The sequence below is a fragment of the Cryptomeria japonica genome, chromosome 8, assembly GCF_030272615.1.
Source record: "Cryptomeria japonica chromosome 8, Sugi_1.0, whole genome shotgun sequence".
Classification (NCBI taxonomy): Eukaryota; Viridiplantae; Streptophyta; class Pinopsida; order Cupressales; family Cupressaceae; genus Cryptomeria; species Cryptomeria japonica.
The window spans coordinates 446,364,547-446,386,025 of NC_081412.1; the positions used below are offsets into that span (position 1 = coordinate 446,364,547).

Sequence of the window (21,479 nt, forward strand, 5' to 3'; positions counted from 1 at the left end):
AATTTGAAAAAAATGCTTGATCTTTCCAATTGTTGATAAATATATGAAATACACCATGTAACACTGTTATTACCTAGAAAAGAAGCGTTTGCGAAAGCAAACTTGTGCTATTGATGGAAGGAAATATTCATACCAATTCCCCTCAATATTTTCTTCTGCAAACTTAATTTTTATATTCAAAATTTTATTTGATAAATGCTCTGTATAGGCCTCAGGCAATATCTAAGAGATTAAATCTAAAGGTTGTAAAACTCCAAGAATCTAATATAAGGGTTTCATCCAATCCAAGGACTCAATGCAAAAAATGACATGTAAAACTTAAATCTTGCCCATATATAGATTAGTAGTGAACAATATAGCCCTGAGAACAATTTTAGCTCCTCTATAAAGATCTTAAAGAGAGAACTGCTTAGTGTCTTCAGATGCTGATAGTGGTAATATAACATTTATTATGTCTAGGAAGCAGGTACCTCTAACTTAACAAAGAAGACAATGGAATAGAGGCGATGACAGAGAGCTAGAATATGAGGATTGTATTCAGTTTAGCTATTCGGATTCATCTCATACCCCCTTGTTTTTTTGCATGATAAATATCAGATGTTAGAAAAGCAGTGAAGAATCAGAAAATTTAAAGTAGAAACAATGGACTTATAAAAGACATAATAAGTATTGAGAAACATAGAATTATGATATTAGAACAGTAAAACTTAAAATAATGCATGAACAAATGATATAATTATCAAAGAATTTTTACCTAGAATGAGAAGAATTGTCGAGTGATCAACCGCAAATTCAGTCTCGGACATTTTTATATGGGAATAAGAGATATTGATGGGATTGTGCCACTTTATTAAATCCATTCATCCAAGAAGCATACCAAATGCATTAAATGGATACAATTCATTATCCCATTGTAGCCTTGCTTGGGATATGGCGGAGATGGAAATATGTATGAGGTTTGATTTGTGTCATAGTAATTGTGGCTTGCAATGGCTAAAGCAAGCAAAATAAATTGCCAACTTTGGAGCCATCTCCGTTAATAGAGTTCTTGACTAGAATATGATAAGTAAAACTTGGAAGGTTCAAATGGTGAACCAATTAAAGTAACTCAATGTTGACTAAAATTTTCAATACTTTTTGATATTCATCTAGCAAACAATTTACTGTGTAGTCAGATTTTACATTCTAGACAGCCATATAATTCTTTAAACACTGATATCCGTAAAATGAATTTTGATCAATCCAATATGGTTTGGAGTTGGAACTGCAATACTAGTGGTTTATTCTAGGTCTTAGTGCAAGACCAAGTAAGCTGATAGGGCAACATGATTTTACAAGTTTTAGAGACATCTTGAAGCATGCCTTGAAATCAGAAAATTGTTGTCATCAGGCTCAACAATTTTTAACAAGAAGGTCCTAAAGTGTTTTCATACATGATACAATGATTATCTTAAAGAGACTATTTCAAAGAAATGAGTGCAACAAGAGGCATATGAATTGTTGAGGGCTCCCTTATCTGCATCACTCAGACAACCTGATTTGCCAGGGTCAATCAAGATTCCTTTCATAGAATGCAATTTACGATAGTAGGAGAACACAACATGGATATTGCAAGCAACTAGGAAATGCAAAGTTCTCACTAATAAAGAATATTGAAAGAAATAAAATATATTAATGTCCACAAATGACCCGAAAAGATCAAAGGGACTATAATTTACATCACATACAACAGGAAAGTATTAGGGCAAAAGTGCCACTGACATGAATCAAAAACTGTGAGAAAATTTGGAACATGGGGCTTAACCCAAAAAGAGTAACCCCCAATTTAGTACAATTATAAATGGAATAGTGTGGGGATAACCGTGCAAAGCAATAGAAACAAAGGAAGACCACAAGATGGAGATTCAAAATCTCTCAAGTGTCAGTGTCTAGTTCTTATTGGAGGAGCTTTTTACTTCAGGAGTACCAATATCAAGTCTGAGAATGCTTGTCACAAAATCTAGAGCTAAGGAGGCCAGGTTGGAGGATCCTAGGAGGCAAGCTCATTAGATAATCACAATGCAAGTAAATGGTACACAATAGCTAATGTGTTTGTTGCTTCCTATTGACAATGAAGGCAATGATCTATGGGTTTTCTCTTATAGCATCTTCCAAAGATCTCACCTGAAATCATCTTCATGGCAGATTTCAAATCCTTCAAAGTTTACTTAGCAAAGAGCTTTGAGGCAGTTTTTTGTATTCACTGTGGTAACTGTTGTCATTTTATGACACCCTTGGTCCATCAGTGAGAACCGATTAGAGATATGTTCTATGGGCCAGCGCTGCCCCTGCTGATCAAGGAGAGAAGAATCATGAAGTGTGAAGTGTTGCCTTGTTCGGAGGAAGTTCCTCCCTTGGCCTTTTCTTCTACCTCGAAACTCCGTAACCCCGAGGTTCCGAAGTTCTTTGCCTTAGCCGCTTTCTTTCCTTCTCCAGAACTTCGGAACCTCGAAGTTCCTTCCCTAGCTTAGCCCCTCCTCTCCTTAGCCTTTCTCTCCTTAGCCCCTCCTCTCCTTAGCCTTTCTCTCCTTTTGCCTGGAACTTCGGAACCCCGAGGTTCCGAAGTCCCTTGTCCCTTGTCCCTTGTCCCTTTTCTCCCTTCTCTCCGGAACTCCGGAACCCCGAGGTTCTGAAGTTACTAGCCTTCCTCTCCTTCTCCTCTTCTCTTAAGTTTCCCCTTTGCCCGGAACTCCGAAAACCCCAGGTTCCGAAGTTCCCCTCCTCTTTAGCCTTTCCCTTTCTTCCTCGGAACTCCGGAACCTTGAAGTTCTGAAGTTCCTTTGCGCAGTTCCTCGGAACTCCGAAACCCCGAGGTTCTGAAGTTCCCTTCCCTTGCCTTGCCCGGAACCTCGGAACCCCGAGGTTCCGAGGTTCCCTCCTTCCCCTTCTTCCTTCTTCTCCCCGGAATATCAGAACCCCGAGGATTTGAAGTTCCTTCCCCTTTTGTCTTCTCTCTCTAGTTCCTCCGGAACTTCGGAACCCCGAGGTTCCGAAGGTCTTTCCCTTCTCTTCTCCTCTCCATCCCGGAACTCCGGAACCTCGAGGTTCCAAAGTTCTTCCCTTGTCTTCCTCACTTCAGGAGTCCGAGCTTCCGAAGTCTCCGAGATTCCTTCCGACTGGCGACACTTCCGGATGGCATGATCGACACTCAAGGCCTTTAATGCTCCGACGGTTTTGGTGACTTTTTTTGGAGCCACAAGGGTGTATTAAATGTTTTGGTAGGATTTCCTTCAAGGAAGGTACGGGGCCATGCTGGGTGACTTATGTCATGTCTGACTTTGGAGGGTCAGTCAATCTACCTTCCTCAGAGTTGCCTATGGTGGTATGGCTAGGTTGCTTGTATGTACAAGCCAAGTGCATGCACTTCCCTGCACCTCCAGACTGACATGCAGGGGTCATGATCACCATTGTAACCCATTTTTCTACATAAGGTTGTTAAGCCTCATTGTAAGGGGTTCTCTCTCTGCTGCCTTGAGCTTTCTTATGCTCTTCTTTTCTCTTGAAGACTTGTAATCTTTTTTGCACTTCTGCAACTGTAAGATTGGCCTTTGGCCTTCAAACGAATTGAAGTTACATTCTTGCCTTCTTTCAACTTGTGCATGCTGTGTATGTTTCCTTACCTTCATCATAAGTGTATGTTGTGGCTCCTCTCTCCATATATGCTGTGTTGACTTGTTTTCTGAGCATGACTTGTGGGAATCCTTCTCTCCTCTTGACACTTAGCAAAATTCCAACTTCCATACATGCATTTGGGTCACTTATGCAACTGAAGTTGTGCATCTCTGGGGTATTTCAATTGATTTTTTTGTGCCATTTCGGTAGGGAGAGAAACAATCTCTTCTCGGTGCAGCACCTCCCTTTTGTTTCAAGCATTCTCTCTTCCCTTTTCCTTTGCAATTTGTTAGGATAGGCTTAGGAGTTAGTTTTGTAAGTAGCCTAAGTGAGTTAGGTTGTAGTATCCAGAACATCAATATCCAAATTATAACACCAAAGCATAGTAACACATTAACACGGAATCAAGAACACACAATACAGTATACCACGATATATTCATGTAACACAGATTTCTCTATTATATTCCATTCCCATTCAATGTGTCCAAAATGTGCTACGAGTTTACAATATAAAGAGTTCGCGGTTGGTTAGGCCACCAACCGTCAGGCAACTAACTACCCGTAGATATAACTTAATACTATTGTTTTCTTTTAAAGCATTACAAAAGCCTTATTTACTAATTAACTAGCTTACATCATCCCCCCCCAAAACTTGTTCGTCTTCCAGACAAACACCACATCAAAATAACAAGAAATATCTATTTAGAGGGACAAGAGGACGTCCTTGTTCTTGTAGTGGTCCGTTCTCGGAGTATCTTCAGATCCCTTTCAGCAAGGAGTTGCTTCTCTTGAGTGGCTTTCAGAAGCCTGAGTGCATCCATTCGGTCCTTCTCAGAGGTAGCCAACTTCCGTTCCTTTTCCAGTCGTGTGGTTCTCTCTTGAACCATTTCTTGCTCTATAGCATGGATCCTTTCTTTCAGTTCACTCTCTCGCTGTAGGGCTAAGGTGTGGTCTCCTTCCATTTTGCTCGCTTTCCAGGTCATCCTTTGGAGCTGTAAGAATGTAGTACAGAAAGTCCGTTCCATGGAAGTGAGAGCTCTCATTACTTCCTGATTACCTCCTGTATGCCCACTAAGGATCTGTGGTACTCCCCATTTTGCTACTATCTCCAGAGTTTCCGTGTCGGGCAAACCTTGGTTCCTAATTTTCTCTGAGAACTCCCTCTCGCAGCCTTCTGTCATAAACGCCAGTAGTGCTTCCGTTGCTCTTACTATAGCAGGCATATCAGATCCTCGAGAATTATCTATCATCCTCTTCGTGGCTATCCTCATTACTTCCAACTCGGAAAGAAAATGCTGCGCAACCGGTTCCCACTCTCGGATCCCCTCTACTGGTGAGGACGTATTGTGCCCTTTCCTGATTTCTTCAATCCTCAAGCTCCTCTCCTGTTGATCAGGCCCTAGCGATGGTGAAGGAGGTGGAACCTCTATGTCCATTTGGAATCTCGCTAGTAGGCTGTCTGCTTCTGTCTCCATGTCTGTTTCCTCGGTCCCCTTTCCTCTGTCTCCCTCTCGCTCTTCACAGTGTATTCCCCCTTCGGTATTTCCTACCTCCATGGTTGCAAGCGGATCAGTTATTGGTGCCACTACCAATGCGACAGCTCTAGCCGCTTCCACGCCCCTGGGTGTGTTTATATGGAGAGTGTGGGCCCCAGCACTGTGTCTCCTCAAGTCTACTAACTGAGATGGGGTCCCTGTGACCCCAGTTAACAATTGTGCCGTGATGGGAATGTGTGCTGGTTTGAAAAGTACCTTTTTCCTTACTCCCCATCCTTGTACAACTGGTATGCCCCCCATACGGCTTTCTGTCTCTACCTGTCGCAGACCTCCTACGTGTCCTCCTTCCTGTTCCATGCCCATTGGCTCCATACGGAATTCTCCTTCATCTTCCTCTGGAGATGATATGTATGTCTCTTCTTCCCCTGTCTCTACCTCTTCCTCAAAGTTGTTGTCTTCTTCTCCTCCATCTTCTATGCTCCCTGCCAGTTCTTGCCTTGCTTTTTTCCTCGGTGTTGTCTCTGTGGTTATTGTAAAAGTGTCCAGGTGTAGCCAATAATACATGGCTGGCTTGTAGGGCTCCACCTGGCTTGAGGCCACAAAACCTCCTCTATTTTCCAACGCCACTTGAGTTCACAATGCTTCCAAGAAGAGGGCAATGAGGTGATGGGGACATATAGAGTCTTGTGTTTGAGGAGCATGGCTTCCTTTATCCAGTTGGAGAGGACGCGGCCCTAGTTGTAAATTTTGCCATTACTCAGTCCGTGCATTAGGCGTAGCATCCATATTGCAACATCAGATGCTTGGCTTGCTGCTGTTAGCTTACTCTTCAGGATATCCATGATGCATCTCCATTCTGGTGAGCTGAGATAGGATTTCTTCAGGCCCCTTCTAGTGCTATTCTGCCATAAACTGCCCCATTGCTCTTCTGTGAGTGTATCGCCACAGATGTGTTCAAGTAGCCACTTCTTTTCTTCTGTAGGCATTCTTGCTGACGGTTTCATAGCTGAATCGCCGCTACTCGGAATGTTGAAAACCTTGCTGAATTCCTTGGGTGCATAAGAAATGACCACTGTCTGTCCCAAATAGTCAATTACTGATCTATGCTTGTCTTGCTCATACCCATGGACCATGGCACGCAATATAGGCCCAAATTCTTTTAGGTTGAAGATGGGCATAAAAATGATTTTATCAACTTTTGCTTTCTTCAGTGGACTCTTTAGGGGGTGGTCCTCCTCATTGTTTTCCCACCACCTCCTGCACTCACTTCCAAGAACTCCTTCAAATGTGATATTCTCCACGTTTACCTGTTCTGCCTTCTCCTGGCTTTTCTTGGTTCCTGGCATGGCCATTAGTTGCTTATTAGAGGTACTGGCCTTGTAGTTTATGTCATAACTTCCCGTTCTAGGGTTGCCGTGACTTCCTTTCACCATCTTGTGCCTTGCTGGCGTATGCTTTCCCCTTACTGTGCAACCGTAGTGATGGCCCTTTTGGTGGCCTTGAGCTTTTTCAAGGATATCTATACTGCAGAGCTGATGTGGCCATTTTACCCCGTCGTTGTGTGCGCTGCGGCTGCGTGTGTTGTGGTCCCTGCGCCTGCTATGGCTAAGGTGTACGTCACAGTTGGGCTTATGCGTACGCCTTGGTCTGCTTATGCGTACGCCTACGCCTACGGTGGTGCTGCGTACGCCACTGGTGCTTGTGCCGTTGACTCGTGTACGCCTTAGCCTTGGTCTGCTTATGCATACACCTACGATGGTGCTACGTACGCCACTGGTGCTGCGTGTGCCATTGACCCGCGTACGCCTTAGCTTGCGTACGCTTGGGGCGCTCCCTTCGTAGCCGTCACCTCCGCCTCCCCGTGTTCCCTTCGTACCACTGCGCTTCGTGCCATCTCTCCCCTTTGTCTTTCCGCATACGCCGTGTCTCCCCTTCACGGCTCCACGTACGCTCCAACCTTTCCAATGCGTGGCGTGCCCTTTCTTGGTCGTGCGTACGTGCTGCGTGGTGCGTACGTGCCGCGTAGTGCCTTCGCAAGGGTTGATATGCCTTCGTGCCAATTGCTCAATGCGTACGCCTTGTATACTCCTCCACGCTTCTTTGTTGCCTTTGCCAAGGTTTATGTGCCTTTGTGCCACTTGGCTCCTATGCCGGGTGCTTTTTATTCTCCGTTTAGTATTTTGTGAGCCACTCCCTCCTTTGTTTTGCTGGCCCCATATTAAGTGCTTTATATTTCCTTTGGTCTTTATCTTTCTATGGCCTTTTCTTTTCATGCGAAATATTTTTATTCGGGTTCTCTTTGCATTTAATTTTTCCTTGTTCTCAGCCCATGTTTCTAACTTTCGTGACTTAGAACCATTCTCCTTGGTCCCACTTTCTCTCCAGGCATACCCCAACATATTTACCGCAACAGTTTCTCTCTCCTCTCTCTCCTGGACAATTCCTCTCCCCTGGATAGTTTCTCTCTCCTTGTAGATTTTGAGTTTTGAGCCATTTACTGGGTCTTTGATCGGATTGCCATCTATGGTAGATAGTTTTATAGCTCTGTTTGCCCCTACTCCCTCTATTTTATAGGGTCCTAACCATAGTACCTTAAACTTCCCAGGTCAAAGTTCATTCTAGCCGTTGTATTTAAGCACCAACTATCCCGGTGAGAATTTCATCCGTCTGAGGTGTTTGTCATGCCAGAATTTCCTTCTTCTCTGGGCTACTTCTGTGGCCCATTGTGCCACTGTCCTACGTTCCTCCATCTGAATTAATGTAGTCAATCGCTCCCTTAGGCTGTCCTCGTCCCCCAACTGGTTTTGGACCGCTATTCTCAAACTTGGTATAGTGTACTCTGCTGGCATCACAGCTTCCTGTCCATACATGAGCTGGAATGGGGTGTGCCCAATAGTGGCTTTGTAAGAAGTGCGACAGGCCCACAGCATAGCGCTCAACCTTTCCTCCCAGTCCTCTTGTTTTACTCCACAAGTCTTGTATAGAATGGACACCAATACTTTGTTTGTTGATTCTGCTTGTCCATTCGCCCTTGGGTATTATGGACTCGACAGTGTGTGAAAAATTCTGAATTCTATTGTCATAGTGCGTATCACCTGATTCACAAAACGTACGCCTCTATCACTGGTGACTTGTATCGGTATGCCAAATCGAGTTACGATCTGTTCATATAGGAACTTGGCAGTACTGAGTGCCGTATTGTCTGGAAGAGCTCTAGCCTCGGCCCATTTTGTAAGGTATTCTGTGGCCACGACTATGTACCGGCATTTATGTGCTTTGCTTACCCTGAGTGGCCCTACAAAATCTAGCCCCCATCTCTCAAACAACTCCTGTGGTTGGGATGGAAAAAGAGGCATAAAGTCTTGTTTGAGTGGCTTACCCGCCCTTTGGCAAGTATCACAACTTGACACCCATTCCCGCGCATCTGCATAAAGTGTAGGCCACCACAACCCTGCTAGTAATATTTTTCTTGCGGTAGCATCTGGGCCCATATGCCCTCCGACTAGCCCTTCATGTGATTCCCTCAGAACCCCCAAAAGTTCTTCTTCTAAGACACACCTTCGTAGTACCTCATCAGGGCCTATTTTATACAAAAGGCTGTGGATCAGTTGAAACGTTGTGCTTTTCAGTGCCAGCTTCCTTCTTTCACTTGGGGGTATCTCCTTTGGAAACGTTGCGCTGGCTAGGTATTGTCCGAGCTTCTCATACCAAGATGGTAAGACTGCTATTTGAAACAAGTGGCCATCCAGAAAATCCTCATTTACTCCCCCTTCTGCGCGTTCCCCTCATTTTATCCTTGACAGATGATCAGCCATTACATGGCTCTTTCCTAGTCGCACCACAATGTTGAAGGTAAATTCTTGGAGTAAGATCAGCCATCGACTTACTCTCCCTTGGATGACCAGTTTGTTTACCAGATACAAGAGTGCCTGGTGATCTACGAAGAAGGTAAAGGGCGTGGCCAGGAGGTAATGCCGGGATTTTTGCACTGCGTGCACCATCCCCAAGGCTTCTCGTGCTGTGGTACTATAGTTTCTTTCTGCTCTCGACAGTAGGCGGCTAGCAAAGTATATAGGGTGGTCCAAGCCTTTGGCTCCTGCCTGTGCTAGGGTGGCGCCAATGGCAAAGTTGGAGGCATCCACATGCACATGAAATTTATTATCCCAATTTGGGTATATCAGGGTAGGTGCACTTACAAGTCTGGATTTGAGTTCCCTAAAGGCCTCTTCTTGCTCTTGGTGCCATACGAATGGCTCCCCCTTCCTTGTGAGTTTTTCTAGTGGGAGGGACACCTCAGCAAATCCTTTGATAAACCGTCGATAGTATCCTATGTGGCCCAGGAAGGATTTTACTCCTGTAACATCCGTTGGGTCTTCCATTTCCATGATGACTCTTATCTTATCAGGGTTAGTTTTCAACCCTACTTCGTAGACTATGTGGCCAAGTAACCTTCCTTGGGGAACGAGGAACCGACATTTCTTTGGATTGAGGGCAAGTTGTGCTCGACGACACCTTTCCATGCACTCCCCTAGTATTTGCAAGTGATTTTTCTTCTCGCTGTACACTAACCAATCGTCCAGAAATGCTTTAAAATTTCCAGTTGCAATTTTGTCGAAGATATGCAGTATGATCCTCTGGAATGTGGCTGGGGCATTGCATAATCCGAATGGCATCCGATTATACGTGTAAACTCCATCTTCCACAATAAAGGTGGTTTTCAGCCTATCCTCTTCGGCTATGCTGATTTGGTTGTAGCCCAAAAAGCCATCCATGAAGGAATAGCTTTCGTGCCGCGCCACTTCTTCCAGTATACTATCAGTAAATGGTATGGGAAAGGGATCTTTCACTGTCACAGCATTTGAACATCTGAAGTCTACGCAGATGCGGATCTGATTTCCCTCTTTTTTGAGCGAAATGACAATAGGCGAGACCCATTCACTGGTTTGCACCCGGAATATGATTCTGGCTTCTAACATTTTTTCTATTTCCTCTTGTACCTTTGCCGCGTAATTTTTGTTCATGCGGTAAGGGCATTTCCTTACTGGCCTAGCCCCTGGTATTAATGTTATGCGATGTACACATAGTTCTGGAGGCACTCCTTTCAAATCCTTATATGTCCATGCGAACACATCTTTGTACTCGAGAAATATTTTAAATGCTGCTGCTTTTAGTACGGGGTCCTGTTGACGTGTATTTTGTACACCATCATACACAGAATAAAATACCAATAGGCATCTTATCCTCTCTTGAGAAAATAGTCTCTAACTGCTGAAGATACGCATAAAGGATCAGTTAGGTAGACTCCAAGGTTCTTTTAGTAGGGTCTCTACGTGTGGACAAGCTTCCAGCGGTATGATGTGATTTGCTGTTTCCTCCAAGGGGCCTTACGTATTCCGAAAGTTCAAGATTTGCTAAACTAAGAAACTTTTTCAAAAATAACAAAAGGATAGGGTTTGAAAGAGGTCTAATCTAACCTAACCCTAAGGATGACTTCGTGTAGACAAGACTTGGCAAGATTCAACCAACTTCAATTTTGCCATAATATAACAACTCAATTGAAATTAGTGCGATCTTCTAAGGTAATAAAATGATATTCAATACATCAAAGATCAAGGACACTACCACGAAGGTACATATCCAAGATGCGATAACGTTTGAAGATTAAGGATTCAATGTCTTTTCCAGTCGACCACGCAAGGCGTTCCTACAATCAGCAAGAAGCTAGTGGTTTGGAGTACGAATCCTACCAAATATCAAGTCTCACACTTAGTCTTTCAAATTAACAAACTACTTTGATTGAGCACGATTCAAGTAGATCAAACAACCATGAAGATAACTCAAGAAATTTGCAACAAAACACCATAACTTCAATATTTTATTGATTTCCAAGTCATCATGTACAACAATTGCTTGAATTTCTCTCTTCAAAGCTCAATCTTACTACAAAATGAAATTGCTTCTAACTCTAATCTCTCTTACATCAACTATTAACTCTCACACTATTCCACTATTTCTCTATTACCCAATGAAATGAAAAATGGGGGTATAAATAGCATCCCCAATTACAATGAAAGGTCCAGATTGAAAGTAAATCAATGGACAAGATCATGACACCTAAACCCTGATTAGGGTTTGTTACAAATGACCTCCTTTTTACTGAACAATATTAAATACATAGCCAAATATTAAATCTGGCACAAAAACCTAGGAGGCATAAACCAATGAGAAATAAGATGTCATGTCATCTGTAACAACCTTTCATCTAGAATCTTATTCCCTTTCCAATTCTCTTTCTTAGCATATGCAATGAATTTTGTCACGATTCCTTCGATTTCTGCGATTGGAATCTCGGGAAGATTCTTCATACTCTCTTCTAAGTGGATGACCTGATCGAATGCATCTAGAAGAGCTGCGTCCCAAGTAGATTCAAGTTCCTTCGTCCTCTCAATCAGGAGCATGATGGCGAACATCTGATCATACTGCTCATCTGTAACATTTACGTCCTTGCAAAAGATGACCTTGATTCTATCCTCTAGTTCCTGCATATCCACATCTGTCTCGACCTCGATCCTTCTGCCAAGAATGGTACGAAGTACCTCAAATACACTGTCCTGGATCGGATTGATCACCTCCTCAACTTGGCTACATCTAGTATTGATGTCCTCAAAGAAAACATTCTTCATATGGAGTAAGGTTGACCAATGAAACAAACTGTGAGGTTCTCCATCCAAGATCCTCTCCTGCGCTAAAATCTTCCTTGATGTGTGTCTAATAACTTTCAAGACAGGAATGATAACGTCCTTGGTATGGGCGAATGCAGCTACTGTTATCATCAAATTGTGGATCATCTCAAGAACCTGGATAGCTTGATGAATAAACTTCATCATCCTTGTTACAAACTCTATGGCCACTGTATGAGATCTATCCATCCAATTACTTGTACGTTGGACCATGTTCCTGAATCTTTCTGCTTCATTGATTGATTGAAGCGGCAATGCTTGCACTGGTGATCTAACTAGATCCTGACGTCCCAAAGGTTCATTGATGTGACTGAAATATGTCCTCCATGCACCTCTCTCTCTCTCAAGCTTTCTGTTCTTCTCCATTTCTTCTCTAAGCTTGTCTTTCAATGCTTCAAATGAATCGGTAGCATCCTCCATTGTCTGCTCTGCAGTGGATGGTCCTAACTCAATTGTATGAATATCGTAATCCTCTGCTAGGATCTCACCCTCATATTTGTCTGCTGCCGGTGTAGCTATCTGCAATTTCCTGGATCCAGTCTCATCTCGAATCATCTTGGACATCTTGGTAGCCTTTCTCTTCTCTGTTACTTCGTGTGAACGTCCAACAAGGCTCTCTAAATCAATTGCATTGTCTTCGTCCTCTACTACGATCACCTTGGTTAATCTTTCCTTCAACCAATCCGGGATAATTGATCTTGTTTCTTGAACTTGAATCTCTTTATGCACTATTTCTTCTTGTCTGGGAGGAGATGTTATTTCATTGTCCTCTTTATCTTCATCTAACTCATAGTCTTGGAGAGATCCATCTGGTGACCCATGCTGTACCTGTCCTTCTTCCTGCCTGTCATTCTGTACCATAGACTCCATGGATTCTTCCACTTGAATTGTTCTCTTCTCAGGTCTAGAAGAAGTACCGGATGATCGATCTCTGTTAGCCTCTTGTTTCTTCTTGGAAGACTCTCTCTTTCCAGGTCTCTCTTTCCTCTTCGAACCTCTTGGATGGAGATTGCCCTCACTGGCACATCGAAGGTTACCTTCACCTGAATTTCTAGGATTAGGATTGCCTTCACTCACACTAGCTCCACCTTCGGCAGGTTTCTCTTCCAAAGTGAAAGACATAGCTATGCCTTGTTCTCTCAACTTCTGATGCTGAATGTCAACCCATCTGCGAGTACAAGACAAGACTGGTGCCATCAAAGTATCTAAATCCACGACCTCGGGCTCATTCCAATCTAACCTTACTGTTTTGCTTTCTCGATCATAGGAAGACTGGATATGTCTGCCACTGTCCTGAGCTTGGTCGGCCACTCTGTAAATCCTGCATTTCCTGATGAAATCCAAAGGCAATCTAGAATGCATTTTTCGTTTCACTTCAAGATCATCTAAGAGATTCATCATAAAATCTTCAATCTCGTACTCATGCCTAAACCTTCTACCGACCGTCTCCTCTAAATGTCCATGTGGATCAAAGCTTTCTCTCAAAGCAAAAGATGAAAAAGAATACAAGGCTAACTCCTTCTCTACGTCATCCATGGCTAAAGCATTAGGACATACCTCAACTGAATTGCCCAAAATAATAGGTACTGGAACTCCATTCTGATGTCTGTGTCTGAATGCCTTCACATATGCTGCCAACTGTCTTGTTACTTCAAGTAACACAATTCTGTCTGTCGGATATCTCGGCAACATGTATGGTGGTAAAAGACATCCATGCAATCTAATATAAGTGAACTTTGGGAAACTGAATGAACCAAGCACCGTACCTCTTTATGAATTCCTGGGCATCCTGAGATAACCTGTTGTGAATTCCACCTTGCAACATCCTGGTGATGTTCATCGTGAAAGTATCATTAACCAACTTATAGTTGCTCCCTGGCGGATGATGCAAGTAGGCATAGGAATCACAAGCTCTGACCTCGCCGGGTCCTCTTCCAATCACTCCTCTGTGAGGTAGTCCTGCGTATTCAACACTCCTGATCAAGGCATAGATGACATATGAACTCATGTGGAAGGACTTAGTAGCCTTGAGTCTCCTCAACTGTACGTCTAAGCAATGGCTAATCATCCTAGCCCAATGTATTGTACCTTTCCCTTGAACAATCACCTGGATGAAGTAAAACATCCACTTCTCAAAATAGAAGGCATGAGGGGCTCCTGTAACTCGGTTGAGCATGGTAATTAAATCTCTGTACTCCTCCTGGAAATCAATCCTGTGCGGTGTGTTCGGGACCTTGCTCAAACGGGGACGACTTTTGAGTAGCCAGTTCTTATTGATAATACTTAGACAAGCATCTGGATCATCTTCGTACATTGATCTGGCTCCTTCTATGCTCTTGTATATCATGTCCCTGTGCTCTGGAAGATGGAAAGCTTCACTTACAGCTTCCTCTGAAAGGTATGCCAAAGTGTTTCCCTCTTTGGACACGATCGTCCTGGACTGTGGATCATAGTGACGAGCACACTCGATCATCAATTCATGGCATTGAATAGCTGGAGGAAAGCCTGCCGCCTTAATGATACCACTCTCGATTATTCTCCGGGCGACAGGTGATGGCTTACCAATGTAAGGGACCTCTCGAAACTTCTTCGTGCTAAAGTTACCCAAGTTTGTATCTCCAATGTTGCTCCACTTCGACACGATCTTGGTCTCCACTTCTTCGGTCCTCTAATCTTCTTTCATGAGAGCTGAGCGACTGGTGGATGCTCCCGCCTTCGGGGTTGCCATACCTACACAACATTTCATAATGAGAAGCTAGATTTTGCAATAAATAACATAGATTAGAGGAGAAATTTTAGGAAACTTCATGATAAGTCTTTGAGTTATCATTTCCTAAAATAAAACAATTGAGCTAGGAATTCAAAATTCAAAATTCAAAATATGACGATCAACAAATAAAGCAATAAAAATCAAATCGCCATACCTCAATAGAGAGCTAACTCTAGAATGCAAAAGAAAAGGATCGCCTAGGCAAAATTGAGGTATAAATAATCTTCAACGTTATCTCCTCAAAGAAAATCAATTTCGCCACCTTTGTCTTTGACGTGATCTTTCAAGTTCGCCTTTGGCGTGACCTTCAAATCTTGGCAAATTCGCTCTAATGAAGATCTTCAAATATCGCACCACCTTGGAAGTATTAGCGCCACCTTTGGATTGAATGGAAATTCACACTTCTTCAAACACACTTCGCACTTTCTTCGTCTTCCTCAATATCGCATGTAAGATAAGTAAAATGATTATGTGAAAATGACAATTTCACCCTCCATATATAGCGCTTGCACCTCTCCATTTATCAAGGCCGACTTGGAAAATATAGCAATTTTAAAATGATTTTTTAATTAAATAATAAGACCGACCTCCATATCAAAGCGACCCAATCGATTTTTTTTATGATTAATTAATAATTAATTAAATGCCTTTCGTTTTTTAATTAATAAATTTCGATTTTTAAACCAAGGCAAAATAATTAATAAATGCGAAACGCCATATTAAATGCCAATTAAATAGGATTTTAAATTTTATCGAACTTTAGCATTAAAATGAATTCAAAGAGGTTAATTTGGCGCCAAAATTTTGAAAATGAAGTGGACGTACTTCATCGCCCTGGTCCCTTGGAGAGGGACAGGAGCGATTCACCATTTTTGTCATGATTCTTGCGTTTTCAACGTTCAACTCCTTCATTTCCACGTTCAAAATCGATCATCTTGTTGGGTTCTTCGAATTAGATTGCCTTGCATGTGTGCATGAGTGTCTTTAGATGTATCACCGCCCTTGTCCCTTGGAGAGGGACAGGAGCGATCCTAAGATTTTCGCTTGAAATTCTCCATTTTGATACGATCCTTTCCTTGTATCATCTTCCAAATGCCATTTAAAACCTTGTGCGTCTTTGTCTTAACGTGATTTTCAAAGAATATCATGTGTTTTGCCTAACATCGCCCTAGTCCCTTGGAGAGGGACAGGAGCGATCTCCATGTTTTCACGTTCATCTTGCATCTTTGATCTTCGAACTTCCATTGCTAGGCGAATAACATCGTTGCTAGTCCATTCCACGCACGTCCCACTTGCTATCATGAGGTGGTTTGGATGTTATAAGGATCATCACCCTTGTCCCTTGGAGAGGGACAGGAGCGATCCATGTTTTTTTTCCGTTTTGAGCTCAAGTTGGTAACATTTAACCTTGGTTCATCGTTTATTGCCTTTCAAATAGCGTCCTTTACCTCGTCCATCCTCGCCTTGCCTTGACTTTGAAGGAGTATGACTGTTTTTAATGAAATCGCTTTGGTCCTTGTCCAAAGGACAGGAGCGATATGAGCTCTTTAGCTTGTTTGGCAACATTCGGACGTTCAAAACCTTTGCATATCACCTTCTAATCATACCACGGACCTTGTATGACCTTGAAAAACTTTGACCTTACGTGATTCTTGCATGAGCTGGCCAATATACCTAATATCGCTCTGGTCCCTTCCTGAGGGACAGGAGCGAACTGGGTCTTAGAGTGCAAATCCCTTTTACTGTGATGACCTTGGTAACTTGTGCTTGATTGAAATGCCCTGAAACGTCCTTGCCACCCTTCGTTTTGACTTGGATTGGTTTTAAACTTGAGGAAAAGGCAACATAACCACTGTATCGCCCTGGTCCCTTGGAGAGGGACAGGAGCGAACTTGTTCTTGTGGTCTTCATTTCACCTTGTCACCTTCAAAACTTATATTCAACGGGTTCGTAATGCGTCCTTCCATTTATTCATGCCTTGGGATCGATTGAAACTTGGCAAGAAAATCATTTATAACAAAAATCGCTCTGGTCCCTTCCTGAGGGACAGGAGCGAACTAGGCATTTTGGGACCCTTGTTGACATTTTAAAATATTCAATTTATATTCAATGAGTTCATTTCACCGTCTTCCTTGCCACCAAACATGAACTTGACTTGATCTTGGCCTGGATTTTACTCTATGAAGAATATCGCTCTGGTCCCTGGGAGAGGGACGGGAGCTATAACATACTTCGCCCTGGTCCCTTGGAGAGGAACAGGAGCGATTTTAGCATTCTGAGTCATTCTTCTTCATATTTGCACTTCAAATTATATTCATCTGATAAAACATCTCCCTTTGGACCTCTTCAAATCGTCAAGTCGTCGAAATCCCGCAAGGACAAAGCAAAATTTGATTTGTAGCTCCGGTCCTTCACTAAGGGACAGGAGCGATTTTACTCCTGGAGGCATTTCTGTGTTCGTGAAAATCTTCAATTTATATTCAATGGAAAGATCTCGCCTTTCTCTATCACTTCCAACTCGAAATTCATCTTGACTCTGCAGGGACAGTAAGATATTTGAAAACGAGCTCCCGTCCTTCACTGAGGGACAGGAGCGATTTTGCTCCTACAGGCCAAAATAACATGATTTTACAAGTTTAATCAATTCACGAGGCGAAAACAAATCATTCTCAATGCCCGGGATCAAAAATCAAAAAAAGTCAAAATTTGGTCAAAATATTCAATTGGACAAAAATTCACATTTCATCATCAACACTTAGAAAAATTTAAGCTCTGCATTCAACATTCCAATTGAAAAAATAGACCAATCTGGCGAAATCATTGCATTCAAAATTGCATCCTAGAAAAGAAGCTCAAAGCTCTCAAAACTGACTGGATTCTGGCTTGAAAAGACGTTAATTAAAACCCTAAGGGTTGACCCTAAATCCAGACAATTGACAATCTAACAAAATCCTAAAAAAAAAAACGAAGAACGAGCGAAAAAGGAGGAAAAAGAGGGGGTCCCCATTTGCAATGGGGCGATGTGTGAAATGGTCACAACAGGTCCCAATCGTCCCCTACTAGTATTACTTTTGGATCCTTTTCTTCGCCGAGGTTGGTTTGTTGTACCTTGGGTTCCACATATTGTATGATCTCATTTTCTTTGAATTGGTGGGCCGGGGTCCCATCTACCTGGGCTTCCCCTTCCTGGTATTCGGCAAATTGTGGTGGGTAAGTATTGCCTTCCTCGATCTCCAGGATCTCCAACATGTTGCACGGGTGGAAGATTTCATAATCTTCCATCTGCTAGTGGAATAACCCATTGATAGAACTTGTTTCGTCCTCTGAGCAATTCCCTAGGCGGAGGACTCCTTCATCAGGTTCCATTTTAGCATCCTCCCCTGGTGTGCCTTTCTCGGACTCGGAATCTGAAGCCACTTCTTGACTCACTACTTGGTTTCCTAGATCAATGATATATTTCTTCCCTTCACTTTCGATTGAGAGAGTGTTTTTCTTGCAATTGTAATCGCTTTGGCCATGATGAGCCATCCTCTTCCCAAGAGTGCATCGTATCCTTTCCTTGCTAAGGATATAACCATAAAATCTAGAAAGAATTGTTGGGTTCCAATGGTTACCTTTTGGCCCATAAGTGTGCCAAGTGGTTTTATGCCATGTTGATCTGCTCCTATGAGGTGAAAGGCAGGTGGCCAGAGTGTCGGCTTCCCCAAGGTTTTCCATGTCTCCTCGGGTAGCACGTTTACCGCGGACCCACCATCTACAATCGTGTTAGTAAGTTTGTAACCAAGAATCTCCATTTCTACTACGGCTGGTGTCCTGCCTGCCCCTACTGCCATCAACATAGGGTCAGTGGTCTCCTTTGAGTGGTTCCTTCCTTCCATTTCCTCTCTTAGGCCCGACGTCTTTTCCCCCTTCGTGGTCTCCTCCACTTGGTTTATAGCTATCCGTAGTTGTGGTAGTGTCTGCAACAGATCCGCTACACGAACTGGGACGGTGGTTTGTAGCAGCTGGTTCATTATGGTAGCTCCGGAGTCGACTCGTATGGTCCTGGTGGTTTTGTGGGGTACTATCTTCCGCCGTCCCTCACTCATTTCCTTTTCTACTTCCTTTTGTGCCTCCTTTAGTCTTTCCTTTTCTATACCTGGTTCAGGGTAAGTTAGTTTCCTTGTATGAGATCGGGTAGTGGCCAATACTTCTGGTTTTGACCGTACTACCTCCAGCATGTTCACGCCTTTCTGTCTTGGACATTCCGCATCTTCGTGGTTGCCCGACCCGCACCATTTGCAGAGTAGCCCTCCTCCTTGTCCAACACCACTCTGGCAGTCACGTGCAAAATGGCCCCATTCGTTACATCGTCGACATTGTATCATTGGTCTGCCTTTTGCATCGTATTGGATGCGACCCTGTGGGGTATTATTATTACTGTTGTTGTTACTCCCTCTCCGGCTGCTCCTGTAGCCACCTGGTGATGTGTCTGAGTTTGTGTTCTTGGAGGGTGTAGTGGGTGGTGTTGCTTGTTCTTGAGTATATAGTACCTGGGCACTCCTTGCCTTCAAGTTGTAGGGGCATTCCTTAATAGCATGCCCCAACACTTGGCAGATGTCACAAAAAGCTTTCTTTGGACAATTGGTTTTTGTGTGTCCCTCCAGTTTGCACTTTGTGCACCAGAGGTCCCTGCCCTCCCTACTTTCTTCCTTTTGCGTCTGCATTCTCGCATCATCCGTCTCATATCCTTCCAGAGTGCTTGTATCGTTCGTGACTCCTCCTCGCTTTCCTGATCACTACTATCTTCATCGCTTGTGCGCTTCTTGCCCTTCGATGTCTTGTTCTCGCTTTCAATATCCATGGCCCTATTGTATGCCTCCATGAAAGTAGATGGAGGTACTACCTTCATCTTTTTCCGTAGGGATGGTTGCAGACCCTCGATGAACCATCGCTTCTTTAATCCGTTGGCCGGGGTATTGTCTTTGCCAATTAATTCTTTTAGTTTGCGGTAGTAGGACCGTACCGTCTCACACTTGCCCTGTTTGGTGTTGTATATTTCTGCGACGATCTCATCATCGTCCCGCAGTAGCCGAAACTCCTCCTCAAATGCCTTAGCAAGTTTTTTCCAGGTATCGTTCGAAGTGGTGGGTAGGTCCGTGTACCAGTCAATGGCAATTCCACAGAGGGTGGCTGGGAATGCTTTCAGCCAGTTATCCTCATCATCCTTGCCATTGGCCTACCATATGGTGACACACGTTTTACAGTGGTGAGCGGGGTCCTCCGATCCTAGTCCATTGAATCTGGGAAGTTTCTGTTTTTTGGGGTTATGTGCCATCTTCCTCGTACCCCTCAAGTTATTCTGGGAATTGTTGAATGACTCGGTTGGTGCGGTTATTTGATCCCAATTATCACTACTGCCTATTGCCTCTGGGCTATTGTGACTCCTGTCCCACTCTTGTGTATGTTGTCGAGAACCTTCCGCCAGGCTCCCTCTTTCTTCAACTATCCAGTAGAGTTTCAGGCGCCTCTCCAGTTGCTCCTGGATACGCAGGGATCTTCGCACTATGTCTTCTTGGTTCCCTTCTTGTTCCTTCGAGGCTTGTCGGCTTCGATCTTTATTGAGTGTATTTGGCATTAATTATTGGAACTGCGGTGGTTTCGTTGTTGTGTGTAGTCCCTCTGCTCTTCTTCCCTTCGGTTCCTTTCTCTATACTGTTGAAGCACTTGTTGCCTCCGTTGCTCCCTCCGTGTGTTCTCTCATTCCTCTTCACGTTCCACGAGTACACTTGCCAACAACCGTGGAAGGCTACCCAGGAGATCGTGCACGGCCTGGTTCACGTTGAGTTCCGCCTGTACCGTACCAGCCGAGACAACGCTCAGTTCTGCTTCTCGCTGTACGTACCGGTCCACGAAAACGTTCCACGCCTGAATCAGGTCTTGTGTCAACTGATCCTCACTGGTTACTTCCGTATTATCCTCTACGTCACTGTCTGTCACCAGGATGCTTTGGTCTAATGGACGACCCATTATACTTCCATCCCGCCAGCTTTCCCTCCTAAGACCTTCAAATTCGACTTGGGCAGCGGCGCCAAAATGTAAGTAGCCTAAGTGAGTTAGGTTGTAGTATCCAGAACATCAATATCCAAATTATAACACCAGAGCATAGTAACACATTAACACGGAATCAAGAACACACAATACAGTATACCACGATATATTCATGTAACACGGATTTCTCTATTATATTCCATTCCCATCCAATGTGTCCAAAGTGTGCTACGAGTTTACAATATCAAGAGTTCGCGGTTGGTTAGGCCACCAATTGTCAGGCAGCTAACTACCCGTAGATATAACTTAATACTATTGTTTTCTTTTAAAGCTTTACAAAAGCCTTATTTACTAATTAACTGGCTTACATGCATGCTGTGTATGTTTCCTTACCTTCATCATAAGTGTATGTTGTGGCTCCTCTCTCCATATATGCTGTGTTGACTTGTTTTCTGAGCGTGACTTGTGGGAATCCTTCTCTCTTGACACTTAGCAAAATTCCAACTTCCATACATGCGTTTGGGTCACTTATGCAACTGAAGTTGTGCATCTCTGGGGTATTTCAATTGATTTTTTTGTGCCATGTCGGTAGGGAGAGAAACAATCTCTTCTCGGTGCATCACCTCCCTTTTGTTTCAAGCATTCTCTCTTCCCTTTTCCTTTGCAATTTGTTAGGATAGGCTTAGGAGTTAGTTTTGAAGTGTTGAGCTGGTTCAACACCTGCACCTATTTGAAGAAGGAAGCCGGCCTTCTCCGGAGATTCAACCCCATGCGCAAGGTTCCACACTTC

At 43.5% G+C, this 21,479-nt stretch overlaps 1 protein-coding gene across 4 annotated transcripts in view; it reads left to right on the forward strand.

The window, feature by feature from the left end:
- The window catches only part of LOC131052518 (uncharacterized), a 158,660-nt gene that overhangs the window by 83,087 nt on the left and 54,094 nt on the right, over window positions 1-21,479 (forward strand). The window lies entirely within an intron of this gene.